Source organism: Mustelus asterias, chromosome 8, assembly GCF_964213995.1.
Source record: "Mustelus asterias chromosome 8, sMusAst1.hap1.1, whole genome shotgun sequence".
NCBI lineage: Eukaryota > Metazoa > Chordata > Chondrichthyes > Carcharhiniformes > Triakidae > Mustelus > Mustelus asterias.
In genome coordinates, this window is record NC_135808.1 from 131,876,041 (window position 1) to 131,885,393 (window position 9,353).

Consider the following 9,353-nt stretch of genomic DNA (forward strand, 5'->3'; position numbering starts at 1 on the left):
AATAATGTTGTAGATCAAAGTTTACGAAATTCTACAAATGATTCATTGAAACATCAAAACACAACATTGACATTTGAAATTCCACAAATGTCTCATCAAGACATCAAAACACAACATTTAAATAGGAGATCATTATAACTGAATAACATAATTGAAATAATTAAAGAAGAAATATACTCCTGACAAACAAATAAGAAAAACAGATGTTACATTCAACATTTTGCAACAATTGTATTGGGAGTTGGTAAGGCCACACCTGGAGTATTGTGTGCAGTTTTGGTGTCCTTATCTGAGGAAGGATGTCCTTGCTATAGAAGGAGGACAGCGAAAGTTTACCAGGCTGATTCCTGGGATGGCAGGTCTGTCATATAAGGAGAGACTCAGTCAGTTCGGATTATATTCACTGGAGTTTAGAAGAGTAAGAGGGGATCTCATAAAAACTTATAAAATTCGAAAAGGGTTAGACAGGGTAGAGTCAAAAAGAATGTTCCCAATGGTGGGCGAGTCCAGAACGAGGGGTCATAGTTTGAGGATGAGGGGTAAACCTTTTAAAACTGAGGTGAGGAGAAATTTCTTCACCCAGAGGGTGGTGAATGTGTGGAATTCTCTACCACAGAATGTAGTTGAGGCCAAAAGTCATCTAATTTCAAGAAGAAATGAGATATGGCTCTAGCAGCTAAAGGGATCAAGAAATATGTGGGGGTGGGGAGATGGGGGTTGGAAGGGGGAATCAGGATATTGAGTTCGATGATTAGACATGATCAAGATAATGGTGGAGCAGGTTGGAAGGGCCTGCTCCTGCTTCTAGTTTCTATGCAAGTCGGTAGCTAGCTACGCAGAACAATTTAAAGAAAGGAGTCCCCACAAGAGGAAGGGGTTGTTGAGATAGAGGTGGCAGCTTCGGAGGGAGAGAGGGACCATAATTCCCCCTTCATTGCTTCGGGACCCATCCTGATCCATGTGACGTAGCCTCCTGCATCCCTGATGGCATTGCAACTGTAAACATGTAAAGTTACATAATAACACAGTGCAGATTTAAGTCGTACTTTCTCAGATTTAAAACATTAAACAAAGCTTCTGTCTACTTACAAATATTAAATAATAATCAGCTTCAATCATACTGTCTGTGTGGAGTCTACACGTTCTCCCCGTGTTTGTGTGGGTTTCCTCCGGGTGCTCCAGTTTCCTCCCACAGTCCAAAAACCTGCAAGTTAGGTGGATTGGTCATCATAAATTGCCCTTAGTGTCCCAAGGTTAGATTAGATTAGCCCTGGTAAATGTGTGGGGTTACAGGGATAGGGTGGGAGAGAGGACCTGGGCAAGATACTCTGTCAGAGGGGGCGGGGGGGTTGGGGGGGGGGGGGGGGGGGGCGCGTCGGGACTGGCCTGGAGACGTCCGGGAGGCCAGCAATCGGGAGGTCCCATGGCCATAGCTGAAGGGTTGCTGCGCTGGCCAGCAATCGAGCTGACCTTTGCTCTGACAGATTGACGGAATCATAGTGGCCTGCTCAGCCCTATGCTGCTGGTCTCTCCAGCGGGGATAGGCCCCAATAGGCACAGATTTTCAGTGTGATTGATGCTAGGGCACTCTGTGATGCACAGAGTGTGGGAGATTCATTTTGAAAATCCCGCTAAAAAAAACAGCGGGATTTAAACAAGAACAAAGAACAAAGAAAATTACAGCACAGGAACAGGCCCTTTGGCCCTCGAAGCTTGTACCGACCATGCTGCCTGAATGAACTAAAACCCCCTACCCATCCGGGGATAATATCCCTCCATTCCCATCCTATTCATGTATTTGTCAAGACGCCCTTAAAAGTCACTACCGTATCCGCTTCCACTACCTCCCCCGGCAACGAGTTCCAGGCACCCTCTGTGTAAAAAACCTACCTCGTACATCTCCATTAAACCTTGCCCCTCGCACCTTAAACCTATGCCCCCTAGTAATTGACTCTTCCACCCTGGGAAAAAGCTTCTGACTATCCAAATTTACTCCAGTTTTTACACAAATTCGACACTTTGAATTGTTTTGGGAGAATCCCACGTGATGATTCTGTCCTATTATAAAAAATAAAATTTAAAATGACACTTTAAAATAACCAGTTTAATACATTACAATGAAGTTACTGTGAAAATCCCCTAATTGCCACCCTCCAGTGCCTGTTTAGATACACTGAGGGAGAATTTAGCATGGCCAATGCACCTAACCAGGACGTCTTTCGGAGTGTGGGAGGAAACCAGAGCATCTGGAGGAAACCCATGCAGACACGGGGAGAACGTCCACACAGACAGTCACCCAAGTCAGGAATCGAACCCGGGTCCCTGACACTGTGAGGCAGCAGTGTGAACCACTGTGGCACTGTGCCGCTCTGCCTGAGCCATGTGCAAATTGGCATAGGGATGAGAAAACGAGGGAAGTAAATATATGGCTAAAAGAGTGGTGCGGGAAAGAGGGGTTCCATTTCATGGGGCTTTGACATCAGTATTGGAGCAGGAGGGATCTGCACCGGGGAAGGGTTGAATGTTTTTAAGGCAAGGATAGATAGATTTTTGAACAGTAAATGAATTAAGGGTTATGGTGAGTGGGCGGGTAAGTGGAGCTGAGTCCACGAAAAGATCAGCCATGATCTTATTGAATGGCGGACAGGCTCGAGGGGCCAGATGGTCTACTCCTGCTCCTAGTTCTTATGTTCTTATAATACCTTGACTGGTGCATCATAACTTGGCCAATGGTGTGCCGGTAACCATAAAGTAAGCACACGTGAGTGTTCTTGCACTTCCTGGTTTGTTTGGGTGCAGAGGTGTGTGTCTGTCCCATTTTATTTGCCGGATAAATGAAGGGCCAGCTGAAATAGACATTTGCTTAAAGGAGAATCCAGGTCTAATTGACCGGGTATCATTGAATTTTCCAGGCTGCTAATGACATTGATATTGCAATGCCCATTAAAGCTACAGGAAAGCTAAAAATTCATTATTGTGGCTAATTGGAAGCCATATTCTCAACAGCCACAAACTGTAGGGATTAGATACGAACTAAATTTGTAGCCCACAATCTGCGATAATGTTCTCTCGATGCATTTACAAACAATGAGTTCACAACACAGTTAATCCACGGGGGGTATCTCTCCTTATTCTGCCCATTGTGTTCATTTGTAAGTATCTAGATCCAGCTCTGTTTGGGTAATCTTGCGTTCTGTCACTTGAATAGCATCAATGCGATCCATCTCACTGATGCCAATGAATGAAGGTGCCACTCTTCCCTCTGTCCCATTATGCTGATTCCTGACATTGCAGTAGGCAAGGACTCACATCTGTGCCTGGAGCTATGGCGCCAGTAACAACATTGCTGACTCATTTTTTTTTGTCCCGTATCGGTAGATTGTTATTCTTCTACATGGTTTCCAGCATGGGTGAGAGGAATTTCTGATGGAGGAGCAGGAAGCTACACGTCCAATTTATTTTTAAACAAGCTGTGTGCATGAATTCCCATTGACTAATAAGGCCACTAACTATCGGACTTCATTGGTGATATAGGGGTACCTACATTTCTTTGCCTGAGTGCTTTGGATTATTCGTCGCTCTGCTGTGCTTGATGGTATGTGTGCTTCTTGGTTCAAATTCCTTCCATCCTATTGCTGATATAATCTCTGCTTCAGCATTGGTGATTGTCTAGGCTTGAATCATAATTCCTGCAAAAGGAGTCAAATGTTCATCATTAATCATTTGTGTCAGCAACCTCATGAAGCTCTGGGCAAATACACAAACTCCAAGCTTGAATGAACGATTGATCTTGCAAGATGTTTATAGATGTCTCTGTCTACTTGTCTGTCAATCATTATTAAATCCCTCCTTTCTCATTCCAGATATTGCGCTTGGGATTCGAGTAACTCAAACCGATGAACCAAGTAATGAACACTAGCGCTAACAACATGAGGCCTGATTCCATCTAATCAGCAAAGATGTATCAGTATCCATTGCATCACTTGAGTTCCTTTATGAGTGTTTAGAATTGTAGAATGGTCTCCGATAACGATTCAGTCAATCGTGTCTCTTTTAAAAAAAATACGTCCATGGGATGTGGGCATTTATTGCCCATCACTAAGGGCATTTACGTCATCCACATTGCTGTGGATTTGAAGTCACATGCAGGCCAGACCTGGGATGGTAAGGATGACATATTTCCTTCCCTAAAGGACATGAGTGAACCAGATGGGTTTTTATGACAATCAACAATGGTTTCATGGTTATCATTTAGACGTGTAATTCCAGATTTTTATGGAATTCAAATTTCACCACCTGCCGTGGTGAGATTCGAACCCAGGTCCCCAGAGAATTACCCTGGCTCTCTGGATTGCAAGCCCAGCGACAATACCATTGTGCCACCACCTCCTCTTGATCCCACTCCCCTCCCTATTCCCTGCAGCCCTGCAAATTCCTCCTCTTTAGGTAATTATCCAATTCTCTTTCGAAAACTCTAATTGCATCTGTTTCCATCGCACCCTCAGGCATGAAGATGCCAGACTCTAACAACTCACTTTCATGAGAAGGTTTTTCCACATGTCGCATTGCTATTTTGTTTGCAATTCACCTAATATTGTTGTCCTCTGGTTCTTGATGCTTCTGCCAATAGGAACAGCTTCTCTCTATCTAGACCCCTCATTATTTTGAATGGGTCCATCAAGTCTTCTCTCAACTTTCACTTCTCTGAGGAGAACAGCCACAGTTCTCCAATCTATCCACGTAAACGAGGCTGTCATCCCTGGAATTATCCTTGCAAATCTCTTTCTGCATCTTTAGAACATAAGAACATAAGAAATAGGAGCAGGAGTAGGCCATCGCGCCCCTCGAGCCTGCCCCGCCATTCAATAAGACCATGGCTGATCTGAAGTGGATCAGTTCCACTTACCCGCCTGATCCCTATAACCCCTAATTCCCTTACTGATCAGGAATCCATCTATCCGTGATTTAAACATATTCAACGAGGTAGCCTCCACCACTTCAGTGGGCAGAGAATTCCAGAGATTCACCACCCTCTGAGAGGAGAAGTTCCTCCTCAACTCTGTCCTAAATTGACCCCCCTTTATTTTGAGGCTGTGCCCTCTAGTTCTAGTTTCCTTTCTAAGTGGAAAGAATCTCTCCATCTCTACCCTATCCAGCCCCTTCATTATCTTATAGGTCTCTATAAGATCCCCCCTCAGCCTTCTAAATTCCAACGAATACAAACCCAATCTGCTCAGTCTCTCCTCATAATCAACACCCCTCATCTCTGGTATCAACCTGGTGAACCTTCTCTGCACTCCCTCCAATGCCAATATATCCTTCCGCAAATAAGGGGACCAATACTGCACACAGTATTCCAGCTGCGGCCTCACCAATGCCCTGTACAGATGCAGCAAGACATCTCTGCTTTTATATTCTATCTCCCTTGCGATATAGGCCAACATCCCATTTGCCTTCTTGATCACCTGTTGCACCTGCAGACTGGGTTTTTGCGTCTCATGCACAAGGACACCCAGGTCCCTCTGCACAGCAGCATGTTGTAATTTCTTTCCATTTAGATAATAATCCAATTTGCTATTATTTCTTCCAAAGTGAATAACCTCGCATTTGTTAACGTTATACTCCATCTGCCAGATCCTCGCCCACTCACTCAGCCTGTCCAAATCACTCTGCAGACCTTCTACGCCCTCCACACGATTCACTTTTCCACTTATCTTTGTGTCATCTGCAAACTTTGTTACCCTACACTCAGTCCCCTCCTCCAGATCGTCTATATAAATGGTAAATAGTTGAGGCCCCAGTACCGATCCCTGCGGCACGCCACTAGTTACCATCCGCCAACCAGAAAAGCACCCATTTATTCCGACTCTCTGCTTCCTGTCTATTATTTACTAATGCCTTTACATCCTTTCTAAAATTTGGTGCTCAGTATTTGATTTGATTTATTATTGTCACATGCATTAGCATTCAGTGAAAAGTATTGTTTCTTGCGCGCTATACAGACAAAGCATACCGTTGATAGAGAAGGAAAGGAGAGGGTGCAGAATGTTGTGTTACAGTCATAGCTAGGGTGTAGAGAAAGATCAACTTAATGCAAGGTAAGTCCATTCAAAAGTCTGATGGCAGCAGGGAAGACGCTGTTCTTAAGTAGGTCGGTGTGTGACCTCAGACTTTTGCATTTTTTTCCTCATGGAAGAAGGTGGAAGAGAGAATGCCCGGGGTGCATGGGGTCCTTAATTTTGTTGGCTGCTTCACTGAGGCAGCGGGAAGTGTAGACGGAGTCAATGGGTGGGAGGCTGGTTTGAGTGATGGACTGGGCTACATTCACGACATTTTGTTGTTTCTTGTGGTCTTGGGCAGAGCAGGAGCCATACCAAGCTGTGATACAACCAGAAAGAATGCTTTCTATGGTGCATCTGTAAAAGTTGGTGAGAGTCGTAGCTGACATGCCAAATTTCCTTAGTCTTCTGTTAAAGTAGAGGTGTTGGTGGGCTTCCTTAACTATAGTGTCGGCATGGGGGGACCAGGACAGGTTGTTGATGATCTGGACACCTAGAAACCTGAAACTTTTGACCATTTCTACTTGATCCCTGCTGACGTTATTGGCATGAATTTGAGATAAATTATCAAAACTTTGGAGAAATGGGAAAGAGCAAAAGTTTAATTTTTGAAAAATTATAACGTTGAATTAATATTTGGCATTGCAGCTTGGATTTCTTTGGATAGAGGGAATGCATTTCACAAAATCTTTTTATCCTGGAGTTTGTGCTTGTGGCTAATCATCTCCCAGAGGAAGCTTAATAAGTTAAAAGCAACTTAGCTGTGGACTGTTGGAATCTGCTTGTTCTTGCCATACTTGGATTCTTGCAGTGTTCCAACTCCAGAGCTCAGAAGATGAGATAATGCAGGCAACTCAGTGAAGGGGCTACTCCAAAGCTATTGTTCCCTGAAGATCCAACTCCACTGACACCAAAAGCTTTCAGCTCCCTTGAAGTCAAACAACAACAGCTGCTCTTTTGTTAACCCGTTCAGCTCTGCTTTTGCCAGTTTAATTTGAAAGTTCCTAGTGGGGGAAATCATAGAATCATAGAATCCTACAGCGCAGAAGGAGGCCATTCGGCCTGTCCAGTTTGCACCAACCACAATCCCACCCAGCGCCTATCCCCGTAGCCCCACATATTTACCCGAGCAAAGCCTCCTGACATGAGGGTCAATTTAACATGGCCAATCCACTTAACCTGCACATCTTTGGAAATACAAACTTCTAATTGACAATTATCTCGTTCTGGTTCTGTGCTGCCCTCTTGAACATGACATGGCTCGGAGAAAGCGTAGCTTACGTGCAATACTGGGCCTGGATAAAATGTTCCTTGGACCCCAGACTATAAGGCGGCACCCATAATAGAACATAGAACATAGAACAGTACAGCACAGAACAGGCCCTTCGGCAACACGATGTTGTGCCGAGCTTTATCTGAAACCAAGATCAAGCTATCCCACTCCCTATCATCCTGGTGTGCTCCATGTGCCTATCCAATAACCGCTTAAATGTTCCTAAAGTGTCTGACTCCACTATCACTGCAGACAGTCCATTCCACACCCCAACCACTCTCTGCGTAAAGAACCTACCTCTGATACCCTTCCTATATCTCCCACCATGAACCCTATAGTTATGCCCCCTTGTAATAGCGCCATCCACCCGAGGAAATAGTCTTTGAACGTTCACTCTATCTATCCCCTTCATCACTTTATAAACCTCTATTAAGTCTCCCCTCAGCCTCCTCCGCTCCAGAGAGAACAGCCCTAGCTCCCTCAAGCTTTCCTAATAAGACCTACCCTCGAAACCAGGCAGCATCCTGGTAAATCTCCTCTGCACTCTTTCCAGCGCTTCCACATCCTTCTTATAGTGAGGTGACCAGAACTGCACACAATATTCCAAATGTGGTCTCACCAAGGTCCTGTACAGTTGCAGCATAACCCCACAGCTCTTAAACTCCAACCCCCTGTTAATAAAAGCTAACACACTATAGGCCCACACTAATGGCACAAGAACTCGGAGGCACGGATTTGAGCTTGGGTCTGAACTTCCTCGGAATGGCGATCGGAGATGGATCGCCATTCCGTTCCTCGTTTCTTATCCAGAGATTTTCTCGATCCCATCTCGCCCGACCTTCCGACACTGACAGGGTGAGACCCAGACAGTGTGACGTGTCCCCAGGACCTAGCGTTCAGTGCTGCTCTATCAGATACAGGGAGGCCACACCCCATTTTTTTACAGCACTAACTGTCATTAAGTTTAAGTTTAAAGATCCTTGTCTGGCCGGGGAGAAGGTAAGGGAAAAGGTAAGTGGAATAAAAGCAAATTACTGCAGATGCTGGAATCTGAAACAAATACAGAAAATGCTGGAAAATCTCAGCCGGTCTGACAGCACCTGTGGAGAAAGAATAGAGCCAACGTTTCGAGTCAGGATGACCCTTCGTCAGAGCTGGTAAGTGGATAGGATTTTGTGGGTGGGGTTTGGGGATAGGGGTGGTCAGGCGTCGGGTTGGTTTGGGTTCCCCGATGCGTGAACCCGACTTCTGAAGAACTGCCCCAGATAGTCAATGTTTCAGCCTGGGGACACAGGATGCAATGGGAATCAGGCCGTCTGATCCCATGGGGAGGTAGAGTTAGGCCCAATGTGGGTTGGGGGACTCAACTTACAAACATACATCGTTCGATTCCCAGCTTGGGTCACTGTCTGTGTGGAGTTTGCACATTCTCCCCGTGTCTGCGTGGGTTTCCTCCGTGTGCTCCGGTTTCCTCTCACAGTCCAAAGATGTACGGGTTAGGTACATTGGCCATGCTAAATTGACTCTTAGGGCCCAATTTTATTTTATCATTGCGTTGTGCCCGTTTTCGGGCGCGAAAACGTGGTAAAGTCGGGTGTGAGGCCATTATTGCGATCCGTGCCCGCGTCCGCGCAGATTGCCACTTTACCAAAACCCGGGAATGGCGGCAATTCAATTCGTGCCCAAAATGGGTGCAACGTTGATTTAAATGCAATTAATGAACTGCCCGCCCAGCTTTATCAGCATTTCCCCCTTTACCACCGTGTTTGCCAATCTGGAACTGCGCCGTAATGGACCTGCTGAATAAAAGTCTGAATCGGGCGCTCCAGCTGCTGAAGAGCGAGTTCAGTGTTTCCAACGGCTCTCTGACTCAGATCAGTGGTGGGTGGGGGAGGAGGGAGGTGGGTCAGATCATTCGCTGGTTGGGGGGGAGGAGGGAGGCAGGCCAGATCATTCGCTGGTTGGGGGGGAGGAGGGAGGCAGGCCAGATCATTGTCTGGTTGGGGGGGAGGAGGAGGAGG